Below are 17,221 nucleotides of genomic sequence, written 5' to 3'. Positions count from 1 at the left end.
CACTGATTATGGGATGTTCCCAGAATCTGGTGGTCAAATAACTAGGTAACATTGCATTAGAAGTGAAAATGAGGCAATTAGTCATTTTTGTCTCTCTGCCTACAAGCCCACTCACCATGCACACTTCACCGATAAGCTATAATTTTTCCTAATTGTGTTTGCTTAAGTCCTCCTTCACCTCCAATTAATACTGTCAAACTTGTTTGAGATGAGTCTCCTTGGGCTAGATTCTCTCATTGCTGATCAAGAGGCTGTGATGTGTGATCTAGAAGCATCTACAGTGTACCAAGTACTGCCCCATTCAGAAGCAGGTGTAGTATCCTTACTCTCAAGCGCTCGCTCGGATTGTTGTTGGGAAGACGGAGAAGTGTGTCAGTCCTACAGGGTATTAAATGAAATGTATAATAGAGGATGACATGTGTTTTTATTAGAGGACATTGGAAGTGCAAAAGCAGCCCTTTGGGTGGGGGTAGTGCGTGGGCAAGGGTGAGTATGAGCAGGAGTTAACCAAGAGGAAGATGGAAGGGAAGGGGCTTCCTCCAGAGTAGCCAGCGGGTTTGAAATACAAAGTGAATGAAATAGCACGACAGCTTATAGAACCACAAGGGGAAAAAGCAGGTATCACGGGAATTAAACTCTGATCCTGTTCCCTGTCTTCTCAGTATCTCACCAACCTTTATTTCTTCTTTTCTGGGTTACCGATTTTCAGCCGATTTGTTTTCTACCATTTTGTTTCTGACAGTGTCACCTGCATCTGTGGTTCTCCTGCCTCTCTGCTCTTTGGCTGCTCCCCTTTCCCCCGGTGTCTCCTTACATGTAGGATATAACCAAGAAATCTGCCTTTGGTCTTCTTGAGGTTTTGCTTTGTCATGCCTTTGTGGAGTACTTCATTTACTTCTGTGAGTACAAGTAGCACAGAGTGTTGATTTCCAAATCTCTATCACTAGATCTGAGCACATCCAAGCTCAGCGTATTAGCTGTCTCCTAGATATATCCAAAAAGGTGTTCTACATGTACTTCAGCTCCAACAGAAACTTATCTTAACCCCCTCTGTCCAAAACAAAATTTGTTCGGTTTCCTATAATCTTAGTTTGCGTTGGCAACATCATTGTTTAAATAGCCTCTAATCTAAGGGTGCCTGGGCGGCTCAGTTGGTTAAACATCTGATTTCAGCTCAGATCATGATCTCCCAGTTCATGGGTTCAAACCCTACATCAGGCTCCATGCTGGCAGTGTGGAGCCTGCTTAGGATTTTCTCTCTCTCTCTCTCTCTCCCTCTTTCTCTGCCATGTCTATGCTCTCTCTTTCTCAAAATAAAGAAAATAAACTTTAAAAATCAATCAATCAGTAAATAAATAGCCTCTAACCTAGAATCCTCTGTGCCATCCTCAAATCCTGTCTCACTTCTACCATATCACTTCCTAAAAGTTTTTCAGATGATCCCACCAAGTTTTCAATTACTAGTAAGTTAGACTTTTATCTCCTTCCTGCTTGTATTTCTATAATAGCTTTCTAAAATGAACTCCCTGACACCAAGGATTGTTCTTACTGCTTCTGGAATTATCTCCTACCTTTCCCTCAAAACAATAACACCAAGATCAACAACAAGAAAATTGATCACGTTCTTCCTACAACATTAAGCACAACTGTCTCACGGAGTATTCCTTTACAATTTTCTTTCAGATGTCTGATTACAGCAAAGAGAGCCAGAATATTATATTTGATGTTGGTATGACCTTATGCTTGTGTGGCACTTGATAATCACCTTTGTTTTTCTTTTTTTCTTTTTTTTTTTAGAGAGAAAGGATGAGCAGATCTCGGAGACAAAACCTTCACAGGTACAAACATCTAGCCAGAGTTCAACGAGAATATTTTGCTTTTATAGTTATTTTAGGACTCCCCCAGACCAGATTTCTCTTCCCTTTCTGAGCTAAGCTCTCCTTTTACTCTTTCAGTTTCAGGGAGATGGGCATAGAAAAGAGACACACACCAGTTAAAATTTTTTCTTTGTATTTAGCCTCCTTTTTTTTTCTCTCTCTCTCTCTCTCTCCAAGACAATGCTGAACAACATGGCTACAGTATTGCAGTACTTTAATTCTCTGATCAAAGGTGGGATGACTTCAGCAGGGCCTCTGAACTAAAGTGGGGTGGATATTCAATCCACAGCCTGATAAATGGGCATGATCAGGCAATGGCAGACTAACAGCCTTTATTAACCCCCTGGAGGAAGAATCTACATGCTTGGGTGATGTCCCAACACAATTCTCTAGTTTCATTTTAGTAGAGTCACAGTGACAGCCAGTGTTTCCACTGGAAGCAAGTGGCTTTCTATTCACTTTTATAAGTATTAAAAAATAAGAAAGTACAGTTTATGGTTAAGAAACTTTCTTCTAGGATTTTCCCCCAAATAGTACACGTTTTCTTTCCTTGATGCATTATCTGTATAGTTTGTCTTTGGAAAAGGAGGCATAAATCTTGGTGTAGCTTGTTTAATGGTCACAGTTTGTTACCATCTATTTCCCTCTGCTAAGAAAGAAAACAATTTCTATTTGCATGGAGTGTCAGGAGTCTTCAGGCCATCAGACTCAGGATGGTTCACACTGATACCTTCCATTTTACTGGGTGATACACGTGTGCCATTTTGGACCAGGATGTCAATCTTCCTTGTAACAGAATTACTGATTTAAAATCATGATATTTAAATTAAATAATGAATACTATGGACAGTACATGGATTTTAACAAAAATCTTCAGGATCATAGATGAAAAATCTGAAATTTAGAGAACCACTGCCTTAGTGGGAAAAGTAAAACTTTCTGTAGCCCAGCATCCTAGGTTGGAATCCCAGGTTTTAGCCCCAACATGAGCAATCACCGAATCCTATTTATTAGTTACTATTCTGCAGTTTCTCTCCCAGTTCTTCTTTCCTATGCTGTTTGTTTTCTTCCTCCTAGTTCCCACAGGGAAAAAAAAAAAGTACACATCTGGCTCCAACCTACTTTCTGATTCTTATCTTCCACCAAAAAATCCAGTTAAAGTGGGAATTTCCTATTTTTTAAGGGTGACCTGTGTCCACACTGATGTCAGACTTACTAGCACTTACTTGCCTGGTGTGCTGATGGCCCTCTGTCAACTCACCATCACTTCCTCTGTAAGGCAGAGGGGAAGCCAGGAAATGCTTTTTCCAGAATTCCTTTCCCTGAATGGATATAGGATAGTTTGCCAAGAAAAAACACTAATACAAGAGTAGGAAGGCATAAGGGAAGGCGAAGTCATTATGTTCCAAGCACAGTGGCAGCCAGGCATTGAGATTCAATGAGCAGGATTCCCCACCCCCAGCCCAGCACACTTGTGAGAACTCCCCCATCTCCATCTAATGCTGGTGGCTTTCTTGACCTTTGATCCCAGTTTTTCCCTTGGTTGTCTAAGCCTCTGGTTCCTATGCTAAACATTTCATACCTGATATACATCAAGTGGCCTTTGCTTTTTAGACTGACACCTAACTGACCCACTTGATATGTTTTTTCTCTTACAAAGCCCTCTCTCTAAGTCTTACCCATCAATCAAAGTCCCAGCTTAAATCCTACCTTTCAGAAAATTCTTTTTCTCCTTCTCTCTGAATTAGAGATTTCCTTTCTTCTTCCAAACTTTCTGCTTTTCTAACTTACTTCCCTTCCTTTCTTTTTTCTTTCTATCTCTCTGTGTCTTTCTGTCTGTTTCTCTATTCTCCCTGTCTCTGTATTCCTGTCTCTGTCTTCTCTTTCTTTCTCCTTTTTCTTAACTTCCGTCTTTTCCCTTCCTTCCCTTCTCTTCTTTTTCTTCTTTAAATGCTTTTTGAGCAGCTACCCTTGGGCTGCTTATCTATTATTGCATAACAAACCACCTCAAAGTCAGCACTGTAAAATAATGGGGCTATTTCATCATGTGCACAGATTTTTTATGAGTCAGGAATTTGGAGAGGGCACAGAGGATTACTTGTCTCTTGCCACTACTATGGGAGCCTCATGTGGGAAGACTCAGAGAGCTGAACAATCTGGAAACTCTCTCACTCAAATGTCTGGTCTTAGCTGGGCCGATCTCCATGTATCTCAAATTTTCTTATATCATGGCAAGTGAGTTCTGAGAAAGAACATCCCAAGAATTAGAGTCAAGAAGCTGAATATTCTAAGAGAACTAGGAGGATGCTTTTGGCTTTTTGTTTCTTAACTTTAGAAGTCACATAGGATCACTTTTGCTATACTCTACGGTTAAGCAGACACAAGTCCGTCTAGATCTAAGACGTGGGGACAATGACCCCATTTATTGATGAGGAAGAATCAAAGATTTATGGTGCCATGTTTTAAAATGCTTATACTGTTACAGCAAATACTTGGCACCCAGAAAGAGACAAGCAACATGTGCTCGGGGAATCAGAAAAGACAATTTATTTTGCACCAGTGCCGGCCCAACAGAGTCACCTCCAAAGGCTGATCCCCGAGCCCTGGCGCTGGTCTCCTTTTATGGGTGGGATTGCAGGGGCTCAAAGGAAAAAAAAAGGCAGGGGAGGGGGGCACTTATCGCTTGTGCCATGTGGGCAGTTGGAGGATGCAGGAGGCAAGCAATATTACAGAAGCCAAAAGCATGCAAGGGGAGTATCTGGCCTTGGATATCTGGCTGGTCCCCTTTTTTATCTGCTTTTGCCAGATTTCCTTCTCAGTACATATATACCAAGTCCCAGTGAGATGTTATGCTTAAAAAAAAAAAAAGATGAAAAATACACTGTCTCTTTATTTCCTCAGGGTACTTTGTTGGTTTGTTTGTAACCATGCAGCAAAACCTTTAATAACATTTTGGACAGGTTCAGCTATGACTGAAACTGGTCATTTCTAAACTTAAGTTGGGTGAATGGCAAGAGTGCAGCATAATACCATCATTGGACACTGTCAACACAAGTTTGAAGAATGAACAGCCACCTCTTCTTCAGATGTAGGTCCTGGGGCAGTTGACACTGGATGCTGCAGTCAGAAACACGTGGCCATGTCCCTGCTGCGTTTCTGGAGGGCTGAGCGTCTGCTACTCAGGAGGTGTCCTCTCTATGCTGGATCTTGTCCTTTATCTTCTTTCTTTAAAATTTTTATATTTATTTATTTCTGAGAGAGAGAGAAAGAGAGAGAGAGAGAGAGAGAGAGATACAGCGCGGGGAAGGGGCAGAGAGACTGGGGGTGGGGGGGGTGACCCAGAATCTGAAGCAGGCTCCAGGCTCTGAGCTGCCAGCACAGAGCCTGACGTGGGGCTCAAACTCACCAACCAGTGAGATGATGACCTGAGCCAAAGTCAGATGTTTAATTGACTGAGCCACCCAGGCTTCCCATTGTCCTTTATCTTTTTGATGGTGATACTGGGCTCCACTTCCAGGGCAATGGTCTTTACAATCTGGACTATTGACTGACTAAATGCACTAACATTTTACAATAACAATTTCTTTTTTTGCGTAGTTGTGCATCCGTGGAGATTTTTCTTAAAACATGCATCTTATTGTATATTGCATTGTTATTTTTATATCTAGCATATTTTTCTTGTTAGCATTTTCAGGATATTTAAGTGAATTATGTACATTTGATAGTGGCTGACAGAGTGTCATGTCCCCAGTATGATTTTCACAGACATTAATTGAGTTGGATTTTTTCTGTATATAATAAGAATTTTAAATGTTAAATGTTTCATGGAAATGGCTCTAAATGGTTCATACAATGTTGGTCAGTATCAAATTCTTCAGTTATATTTAGTAACTCTCACAGAAATGGTACAGGTTTATTGCAAACCCATTTCTTCCACAAAGCATAGTGAGCCCTTGTACAACACTGTGCTAGCCACAAGCATAAACCACAGCCTCGGCAGACATAGTTCCTGCCTTCCCAGAGCATACAACATGAAGAGAGGTACAGATAAGGAACCTTTGGTTATTTATAACCTGTGTTTATTTATAATGCCAGATTGGTAAAGTTCATGTGCATGCGGAACAAAAGAAAGGTGGCAACCAGCTTGAACACAGAGAGGAAAACTTTCAAGGGTGAATGTTATGAAAGTGAGGGGATAGGTAGGAGGCATGAATATGACTCAGGGATTCAGATAGGACAAGGCATTCCAGACAGAATGAACAGCTTTCATCGTGAGTAACATGGAGCTGGAAGAGTTCATGCAACTTTTGAGTTCAGTAGAGAAGCAGGAAATGGGGATATGACAGCAAGAGATAAGGCTTAAGAGGGAAACATTAGGGGTGCCTGGGTGGCTCAATCAGTTGAGCGTCCGACTTCGGCTCAGGTCATGATCTCAGGGCTCGTGAGTTCGAGCCCCGTGTCAGCCTCTGTGTTGACAGCTCAGAGCCTGGAGCCTGCTTGGGATTCTGTGTCTCCCTCTCTCTCTGCCCCTAACCCACTTGCATTCTGTCTCTGTCTCTCTCAAAAATAAATAAACATTAAAAAAATTTAAGAGGGAAACATTAAATTTATAATATAAGCTAAGTTTGATTTTTCTTCTGAAGGAAATGGGGATAAGCAGTGAACTAACAGAATCAGAATTATGTTTAGGAACATAGAACAGGTAATGAAAGGCACCCTACAGGGAGAGCTGTGAAAAGGCCAAGAAGTGATAATAGCCTGATTTTTGTAAGCAACACTGAAGATGGAGAAATTTGAATTGGTTTAAAATTTTTTTTTTAATTTTTTTAATGTTTATTTATTTTTGAGAGAGAGAGAGACAGAAACAGAGTGTGAACAGGGAGGGGCAGAAAAAGAGAGGGAGACACAGAATCCCAAGCAGGCTCCAGGCTCTGAGCTGTCAGCACAGTGCCCGATGCAGGGCTTGAACTCACAAACCACGAGATCATGACCTGAGCTGAAGTCGGATGCCCAACCGGCTGAGCCACCTAGGCGCCCCTAAAAAATATTTAGAATATAAAATCAGTAGAAACTGGTGACTGAATCTGTATAACAAACAAGTAAATTAAAGCAAAGAACCAAGGATGACTCCAAGATTTTTCTGAGTTGAAGAACTCATTATATGGCAGTGTCATTCATTGAGAATCAGTGTTGGAGGAAGAAGTTTGGAGGGAAGAAGTGGTTCAATGTAGTATATTATGGTAGATACGATACTGGGACCCCAAAGAGGGCCACATCCTGATTGCCAAAAAGGACTTTGAAGATGCAAATAAATTAAAGATTTTGAGAGGGCACCTCAGTGGCTTAGTTGATTAAGCATCTGACTCTTGGTTTCAGCTCAGGTCATGATCTCAGGGTTGGTGGATTTGAGTCCTGCATTGGGCTCTGTGCTGACAGTGTGGAACCTGATTTGGATTCTCTTTATCTCCTTCTCTCTCTGCCCCTCCCTCACCCTCTCTCTCCCAAAATAAATAAATAAACCTAAAAAATATATAAATTAAGGACCTTGAGATAAAGAGATTTTCCTGGACAGTACAGGTTGGCCCTATGTAATCATAAGAAGAAGGAGGCAGAAAAGTCAGAGTCAGAGAAGGAGACACAATGATGGAAGCAGAAGTTGGAGTGGTGTGAGAAAAAGCTGGAGGCCAGGAAAGGTAAGGAAATAAATTCTCTCCTATAGCTCCCAGAAAGAACACACAGCCTTGCGGACACACTGAGTTTAGGACTTCTGACCTCCAGAACTGTAAAAGAATAAATTTGTGTCATTTTAGACTGCTGCATTTGTGATAATTTGTTACAAGAGCCATAGAGAAGTAATACAGACAAGAGTTTTATGCTCTGTGGGATATTCGACTCAGAGGTCTGGTAAGCAATTGGACAGATCTGTCTGATGCTCAGCAGAGAGGGGAAGACCGGGGCATTGAGAATGGAGAAGCACCAACATTGAACTGGTGCTGGAAGCAAGGTGCCTGGCAGAGAATCCATGGATGGGAGTGAAGAGAAGAGTTCCCCAAATAGAATGTAGGGCAACCCTAACCTTTAGGGATGGATAACAACAAAGAAAACTGGTAAGTAGCCTATAAAGTAGAAAGAGTGTAAGAAGAGTGAGAGTCAGGGGAAAATGAGGAAAGAAAATATTTTAACTATGGGGATTTGATTATTAGTGTCAAATGCCACTAAGAGACATTAGCTCAAAGAGGTTTAAGTAACATATGTGTTGAAAAGTGACAACTGGATAGGAAGGAACCATGAGGAGAGAGGTTAAAAAAGGAAGCAAGAGAAAATGCCCTGAACTCCCAGTCCTTTAGAAAGGAGATACTCACTGTACTCGAGTGGAGTTGGGGAGGTGGTGGCTGGGCAGGAGCAGACCTGTCTTTCTCTGGGATGGAAGAAGATGTGGGGACAACAGAAAAGTGGAATGCAGGACAGTGCCCTAGAAAAGGCAGAAAAATCCTTTTTCACCCTGCTCTGATCCCTTTTGATATTTGTCATGATGGCTACTGATTGTATAAAGTTTGATGCATGTAATAAGGAGTAAGTGATTTATGGAAATTTCTAATTTAAATATTCAAAGAAAAGCATGCTAATTTATTTGGGAGAAAAAATCAACAAGACACGTAGAATTCTCCAAACAATAGAATGGTTTAAATTACTTAATTGGACTCTGGATGGGGTTCACAAGGTCATAGAAATTTGTAACAAACACACACACAAAACAAAACAAAACCAGTGTTACACTAAATGTAATGGAAAAAATAACTTAAACAGGAATATAACTCTGGTGGACTAGGAAATCATGAAATGTTTTAGTTCAACACTCATGAGAAAAGGTAAGGTGATGTTTTAAACAATTGAGAGCATTCAATTTAATCAGTCCCTTATCAAATATATCTTAATCGCCTATTATCTGCCAGTAACTGCCAAATAAGGAAGGGTAAAATATTAGGAAATAGAGGATATGAGTGCTATAGTATTTATTATTTATCTCCCACTGAAACTGTGATTGACTATGTAAGTAACATCCTTACCACATCCTTATCTTGGTTACACAGATTTTAAGAGTTGGTTTAAATGATGGAATGTTTTATTTATTGAGCCATAAAGCAAAAGGAATTATGCTACAAAACAGAAAGACACACACACACACACACACACACACACACAATAGTTTAGATTACCTTAAAGACAGGTAGACAGGTAAGCAAACGGGTGCAAAACAGGCAATTTTACTTATGTGGAGCAGGTATGTATCTGTGTATCTGTGTATGTATGAATGTATCTCTGTCTCTATATAGATAGATACATATATTAAACATGAAAGAATGTGCATGACCTGTTTGGTATAAATTGGTATAATCAAAGTTTCTCTTATAAAACTAATCTTTTCTAAATATTTTATTTGATCAATCCACATCTATAAGTATTACATCAACCTGTGAAATATACTGTCAAGCATCAGAGATTAAATTGGTTTGTTCTGTGATTCTGTAAAGTGCACACAAGAGAAATGATATGGAAGTGTTTAGGGAGGTGAATGATAATGGGAGGGTCTTGGCAGTTTGCTCTGGAGAGCGGTGAAGCAAAGCTAAAGGGAAGATTCAGAAGCTCTCTAGCATAAGAAAATAAAAGAAAGTAATCAAAAGTTGAATATTTTTCCCTTGGCAAAATAGGCAGTTTCACCGAATCCTTCCTGAAATAATTGTAAGTTGGAAATAGGTGAACTTGAGTCATGGTAATCAATTGAAGGGAATTAAATGTGTCATCTTGATGACCAACAAAAATGAGAAGAGATAATGCATGAATTTAGCTAGTTTTAGAAACTGGATCAAAGCTCATGATCTGAATAAAACAACAACGACAAAAATGAATCATCTTAAAATGAGAACTTGTTATATTTATTGGTATAAATATGCATTCTCTACATATACAAACACATTTCTATAAAAGTTGATAATGTCTTTTAATTCTTTGGTGATATTTTACACATAACAGAGCCCTTATCTTTATGGTTAATACTGTATAATCAGAGCACATAAAATAGAATTTTTATCCTTGATTTACAAATTCTCCCCATAAAAAGCACTCAAATAAATAAACCCGATTTTGCAGGTAATCTTGGAATTCTATTTAGCAAATGACGCATAAGAAATTTATTTTGCCAATTTTCATGGAGTGACTCTCCTGACGATTTCTCTTAGACCTAAAAATTCTTAAGAACAAAAGTTCTCTTCGGCCTTAGCAGAGTGTTCCACCAATGGCCTTTTGCACAGGAAGGAGAAACGAGGAAGAGAAATTGTTAGGAGTGCTATCCTTATAATCAAATGTGGCTTTGGAAAAAAAAAAAAAAACCTCAGAAAGTAACCCTTATCCTTGGGAAATAATGACCACTTTACCTGAGTGGGCTAATGCCTGGAAGGAAGCCTTTGGATAATGAGTTCTACTAGAGGGGTATCTGCTCAGCTTTTATCAAGGAGGCAGATGATGAGATAGGGAGCTGAAGCCTAGTTGAATGAATATAAGCTCTATGCTGGAAACTAGGTCAGATATATTGTTTCCATTTGAAATAAGGGGCTCTCAAGAACCAGAAATTTTTTGGGAGAATGCCTAGAAATGTACAGCAAGTAGACATATTTCTGACGAATTTTGCAGCCCCTTTGAAGCTGGCCTGCCTTGACCTCCATTAGCAATAGCCACACAATGATGCAGAGACATAGACGTTTTGGAATTTGCTCTTTTAAACCAATCCAAGTGTTGTTTTTATTTTTGCGGCCATAACAATGGTTGTGGTCTGAGAGGTATAAGCACTATTACACATACTGTGTTCTATGTTAGCAAGTGTTAAACAATGAATAATATAATGGGAGATATATATTTAAGAATGCCTACAGGCCCTTATCTTTCCACTCCACAGTGTGGAATGGTTTATTTTTAATTATTTGAAAGCAAACCTTGGCTAATCAGAATTCTTTCTTTTAAGTTTTTTTCACACTAAATTTACCACATACTTTCCATTTAAATAATTTTTCATCTATCTGGGCTTAAAAACTATGAGTATTTTCCTTAAGTGTGAAAAGTTATTACCCTGTAGACTAATTAGACAGCCATCCTTAGCTTTCCTAAATGAGTTTAGAAAAAAGAGGACCCATAGTGACAAATACAAATTTGGAGATAGTTCAGTTTAAAGTGGAAGCTTTATTGGAAATGATGTCATTGAAAGGAAGCATTACTTAGAAATAGATTCTTATATTAAGTCTGTCTTTGTGGCAAAGGTACTTACATGCATTCTATAATGGCGTCTCTTTTTCTTTTCCTATAATGTTCATTAAGGTTTGTTTCAATAAAACATTTCCTACTCTAAACTCATTTGTTAAGGATAGCAGATTCATTTGCTAATGTTTGTGTTAACTCTTATGATTCCATTGCTCAAGAGTTGAAAACCTAACAGGCTTTGAAAAGCTTTAGGTATATATGGTTCTTTCTCAATGTTTTTATGGAAATATAGGTAGCATTCTATGTGACATGAATTGCTGATGATTGAAAATTTATTTTAAAATTGGAGTGGAAGTAAGAAATTGAGAGGACATGTGGAAGAATTTTTTTAATAAAAAATATGAGCTTTTATGAGATCAATGGGATTACACAATGGTAGCTATAGTAATAGTAATAAACAATATCTACTCTGAGCACTGAGGTCAACAGAATTAGTTAAGCGTTTATAGAAGAAATGTATAGGAATGTAAGTCAGGATGGTTTCTTTGATCTGAAATTGAGCAAATGTGTTCTAACATCTTGTCTCAGTGTTGAAAGCAGCAGGCCTAACTACATGCTGGAGAAAAATATTTCACTAGTTTTCCACAGACAGCCTTCACCAGGGCGCTATCAAAGCCAAACTCAAAACTGTGTGGTCAGGCTTTAAAAGCATCATTGCTACATGACAAAAAGTCTTTCATAAATGCCAAATGTACCATGGTTTAACCACTTACCAAGTGGCCTTCTGTAGTGTAATGCAACTTTAATCATATCAAACAGAGAAAAGAATTCAGAGCTAAACCTGTCTTTTTATGTGTCAATTGAAATACTTGGCTTGATTTAATTAGTCTCAGTTGCTTTTGATGGAAGGCTAGGGAGATCGTGAGGAAGTTGCCTGGTACATTATTAATTCTCCACATCTTTATTGTCGTGCCAACCCTATTTATCCCATTTCGAATTCTCCATGTCCCCTTCCCTGGCAGTGACAGCTGTTAGGGCTGTTGTGGCCACTTTTTTTTTTTTTTCTTTCCTGTTAAGAGGGCAAGCAAGCAGTTGCTGTTCTTTCCAATGCCCAGTAAAGGAGCAGTGGGAGCCTAGTGGCTGAGCGGGCCCCTCTCAGTGTGTCAGGGGTCTCTCCTTCGGGAAGTGATCAAGTCCTGCTCACTCAAGAAGCTGGACTTTGACATTGTTCTTTGACTTGACAACCTAAAATCCTTCTCTGCTTTCCTGGATGAGCCTGTAATGACCTCTTTCTAAAGTCAAAATATTGACTGTTACTTACACATTCAATCACAGGTTGTCACATTTGAGCAGCAGTGTTTTCCTCCCAGAATTCTGCGGATGCCCTTGCCCATTCATGTTCTGCTTATTGCATTCCTGCACATATCCATGGTGTGTGTGTCTGTACAAATTTGAGGAATGATCACTTGCAGGTAGCCATGATGGATCAAGATACTACATGGCACTCTCACGCCTAGAATAATAATTTTTCTTCCAGTTTCAATAAAAATCAGTGATTTTCTTATGTAAGTGAAATTTTCATGCTTCCCACGTTTTTATTTTATTGACTTCCAGCTCCAGATTTCTCTTTTACTGAGGCACCCTCCCCATCAATTGCAAACTGTCAACCAAGTTTACACAATATTGCCTTCCTTCCATCACTGAGTCCCATTCACTAAATACATCATACAGAAACATCAGAACTAGGAAGAATCACCATGGACAAATAATATTAAGGCAGAGTTGGTTTGTGTTATTTTGTTTTTGTTTGTTTGTTTGTTTGTGTTTTTTTGGCCCACCTTAAGGGTTATTCCAAATGAGCTAGATTAAAATGACTAGTGCTGAGACATGTCTTTTCAAAAATAACCTCTGCAACTGGGAGAATATAATTCACGCTTTTGTCAGACTTACACTCAAGTATTTATTTTGTCAAGATGTATGATTCAAAGTTGGATAGTGCTTTTTTAAAATATATTTTTATCATTATTTTCAAACATTGTGAAGTGGTTCTCATTGAGTTTATTTACATAATTCCTTAAGCCATGATTATTATGTAAGTAAGTCTTTTGATTTTTAAATATTCTAAAAATTTTTATTCTTTTTTGGAAAGAGCACAAGTGAGGGAGGAGCAGAGTGAGAGGGAGGGACAGAATCCCAGGCAGGCTCCATGCTCAGCTCAGAGCCCAATGTGAGGTTCCATCTCACATCAGTGAGGTCATGACCTGAGCCAAAATCAAGTCAGATGCTTAACCAGCTGAGCCACCCAGGCACCCCTGGAAATAAGACTTTTGAATCCTCATATGAATGCTGAATGAACCAAGCCTCATAAGGGTCAAATAACTTGCTCATGTGAGAGGCAGAGATGGAATTTTCATCCAGATTTTTGACTAAGAATAATATTTTCCCCATTATATTCTAGCTTCTGATTTTGTTCAGACCATATTTTGGGTGATGTTTCTTTAAATAATCATGAGGGAAAAAGACTAACAAGAGTGGGTTTTGTTGTGGTTCCAGACTTAAATTGTTTTACATATTTACTCCCAACAATGTAAAGTTTAAGATTTCCGCATTAAACATTTGGAGAAATAGGGGCACCTGGGTGGCTCTGTCGGTTAAGCATCCGACTTCGGCTCAGGTTATGATCTCATAGTTCGTGAGTTCGAGCCCTGCATTGGACTCTGTGCTGACAGCTCAGAGCCTGGAGCCTGATTCACATTCTGTGCCTCCCTCTTTCTCTGCCCCTTCCCTGCTCATGCTCTGTCTCTCTCTCTTTCAAAAATAAACAGTAAAAAAAAAAAAAAAAACATTTGGAGAAATAGATAGGTAAGTGTGATAGTGAGGACCTTGACATTAATGCCGCATAAGGAAAAATTATGAGGTTGGGATGTTTAATTGATAGAATGAAAGACAAAGATACATGATATTTGTTACAAATATTTAAAGAGCTGTAATGTATAAGACAGGGCTGTATTTTGTTTCTATTGGAGGGAAACGCAGGACCCTTTGGAGAAACAAAAGGAAATGGATCCACATGCAAATATTTACATAGATGTAAATGATAGGAAGAAAGATAATTAGATAGATAGATAGATACATACATACATACGTATTACAGGAAATATTCAAGCAGGAGACTCATAGAGGAATTTTATTGCTTTGTTGTTTTTTTTTTTTTTTTCAGAGTAAATCATCCATATCTGAGTTCATTAGAATGAAGAATTAAAATACTTTTCCAGGTAGGAGGAGCAAATATTGGTGAACAATCATGTCTATGAAAAATCCATTGTAGAATCTTGTTTTTAAGTTTTTATTGTATTCATTTTCTTTGATTACCAATGTTGTTGGTTTTTAATATTAGTTTTCTTCACATGTTTTGAAATTTTGGTTTTCAGACTCATCTAAGGTTTTGATATGTTTTTCTCTTTGTCTGAGCTTGTCACCAGGGACTCACTAACAAGCCACAATAACCCAGTTTTCTAGCCCTGCTTACAAGTGCTGATTGCCACCAGAGACTAAGGTCAAATGCCAGAAGCCACAAACTCCAAACAAGCCTCCATGACCCAATTTTTGACTGGTTTGATCCAGTTCAGACTCTGTGCTAACCCTCCAGATGACCGTGGGATTATTACCACCTGCAGTAAAACCTTAGATGGCGAGTAACTTGTTCTGTGAGTGTTCCACAACATGAGCAAACATTTCTAATAAATTTTAACTTGATAAACGAGCAGTGTCTTGCAATAGTAATAGTATGTGCTGCTGAATGTCACATGATCACAGCTGAGCCAATGGTTCTTCTGTCTCTCTCTCTCTCTCTCTATGGGATTGTGGATGATTGTCTTCCATGCTTGGACACTTGGTCTCAGGCCATGCTGTTTGACAGAAATGAGTGATTTTTCAGAACATTAGAAGGTGCCCACAGCGGGCACTAGTGTATTTTTTGTCACTTCATATCCATTCTGTTACCCTATGTCTTTTGATTGGAGCATTGAGTCCATTGACGTTTAGAGGGAGCACTGAAAGATATGAATTTATTGTCACTATGTTTCTTGTAGAGTTGGAGTTTTGGTGGTGTTCTCTGGTCCTGTCTAGTCTTTGCTGCTTTTCATCTTTTTTTCTCTTTTTTTTCTCTGTCTTTTCTCCCCTCAGAGAGTCCCCCTTAAAATTTCTTGTAGGGTTGGTTTAGTGGTCACTAAAGGTCACTCCTTTAATTTTTGTTTGTCTGGGAAACTTTTTATCTCTCCTTCTATTTTGAATGACAGCCTTGCTGGATAAAGAATTCTTGGATGCATATTTTTCCGATTTAGCACATTGAATATATCCTGCCACACCTTTCTGCCCTGCCAAGATCTGTCTTCCCTTGTAGGTTAAGGACTTTTTTTCCTCTTTCTGCTTTCATGATTCTTTCCTTGCCTGAGTACTTTGTGCATTTGACTCTGGTATGCCTTGTTGATGGTCGGTTTTTGTTGAATCTAATGGGAGTTCTCTGTGCTTCCTGGATTTTGATGTCTGTGTCTTTCCCCAAGTTAGGAAAGTTTTCCACTATAATTTGCTCACATGACCCTTCTACCCCTTTTTCTCTCTCTTCATCTTCTGGGACCCCTGTAATTCTGATGTTCCTTTTTAATGACTCACTGATTTCTCTAATTCTTTTTTTTTTTTTTTTCAACGTTTATTTATTTTTGGGACAGAGAAAGACAGAGCATGAACGGGGGAGGGGCAGAGAGAGAGGGAGACACAGAATCGGAAACAGGCTCCAGGCTCTGAGCCATCAGCCCAGAGCCCGACGCAGGGCTCGAACTCATGGACCGCGAGATCGTGACCTGGCTGAAGTTGGATGCTTAATCGACTGCGCCACCCAGGCGCCCCCGATTTCTCTAATTCTTAAATTGTGCTCTTTTGCCTTAGTCTCCCTCTTTTTTTTTTTCTGCATCATTATTCTCCATAACTTTGTCCTCTATATTGCTGATTTGCTGCTCTGCCTCATTCATCGAATGCAATCCATTCGAGATTGCAGCTCAGTTATAGCATTTTTTATATCATCCTGACTGGCTTTTACTTCTTTTATCTCTGTAGAAAGGGATTCTAATCTATTTTTGACTCCAGCTAGTATTCTTATTATCATGATGCTAAATTCTGGTTCAGACATCTTGCTTGTATCTGTGTTGATTAAGTCCCTGGCTGTCATTTCTTCCTGCTCTTTCTTTTGGGGTGAATTCCTTCATTGTGTCATTTTTAAGGGAGAAAAGGAATTAATAAGGTAAAAAATAAAATTAAAAAATTAAAAACAACACACACACAAATCGAGTAAATGATGCTAGATCCTAGGTGTGTTTTGGTATGGGTGTTGAAAGGAGCTTGATAGATTAGAGAAAAAAGGGAAGGAAAAAAAAAAAGGAAAACGTTTGAAAATTTGAAAAAATGAATACAATGAAATAGAATAAAATGAAATGATGGAAGTAAAATAGAACTTGAAAAATTTACCAAAAAAATAAAAAATATAGTAGAAAAAAATGAAAGGCATATTTTTAATAAAAATTGAAAATAATAAGTTTTTTCTCTTTCTGTATTCAAGAAAAAGAAAAGCAATGAAAAAAAAGAAAATTGAATAGATGGACCAGCGAACAGACTGAAATACAACTGAAATTACTTTGTTTTCCCCCTAGAAGTCAAATCATGAAGCGGTTTACAGTCCGTAAACTGAGCACATGGAGAGACTTCTGTTCCTGAAGAGCGAGGTTGGCAGTTGGGCAGGGCTTAGTGTAATGGCTCCGTTCTCCACTAGATGGCGCTGCTTAGCCTACGGGGGTAGATTATTGTGGTGCTTGTAGGTGTGTATGCGCATGAACGCGGGGGTTGAAAATGGCGTCACTCAGATACCCAGTCTCGGAACTCTGTTCTCCCTGATCTATAATGGCACACCCTTTGTCTCTGGCTTCTGTCCACTCCCCATTTTTACCCTGTCTGTGACCAAGCCCTAGGCAGCACCTCCCTCCTGAGTTTCATCTCAGATGTGGCTGTTTTTCCCGACCCCTTATTTCTCAGGGACTGTGGCTTTG

General features: G+C 39.0%; 1 long non-coding RNA gene across 3 annotated transcripts; it reads left to right on the top strand.

Annotated features, from left to right (window-relative positions):
• Nucleotides 1–749: 749 nt before the first annotated feature.
• On the top strand, nt 750–14,889 carry LOC123600040. Of its 3 annotated transcripts, none has more exons than XR_006713439.1 (3): nt 750–899; nt 14,347–14,401; nt 14,598–14,889. It is a non-coding gene; the product is annotated as an uncharacterized LOC123600040 (long non-coding RNA). The 3 variants fall into 3 exon arrangements; XR_006713441.1 differs by lacking the exon at nt 750–899 and adding an exon at nt 7,541–7,984; XR_006713438.1 differs by lacking the exon at nt 750–899 and adding an exon at nt 12,651–12,911.
• Nucleotides 14,890–17,221: the final 2,332 nt, after the last annotated feature.

Source organism: Leopardus geoffroyi, chromosome C1 (assembly GCF_018350155.1).
Source record: "Leopardus geoffroyi isolate Oge1 chromosome C1, O.geoffroyi_Oge1_pat1.0, whole genome shotgun sequence".
NCBI classification, from domain to species: domain Eukaryota; kingdom Metazoa; phylum Chordata; class Mammalia; order Carnivora; family Felidae; genus Leopardus; species Leopardus geoffroyi.
The sequence above is the reverse complement of the archived record's forward strand: the minus strand, read 5'-3'. Positions and strand labels throughout refer to the sequence as shown.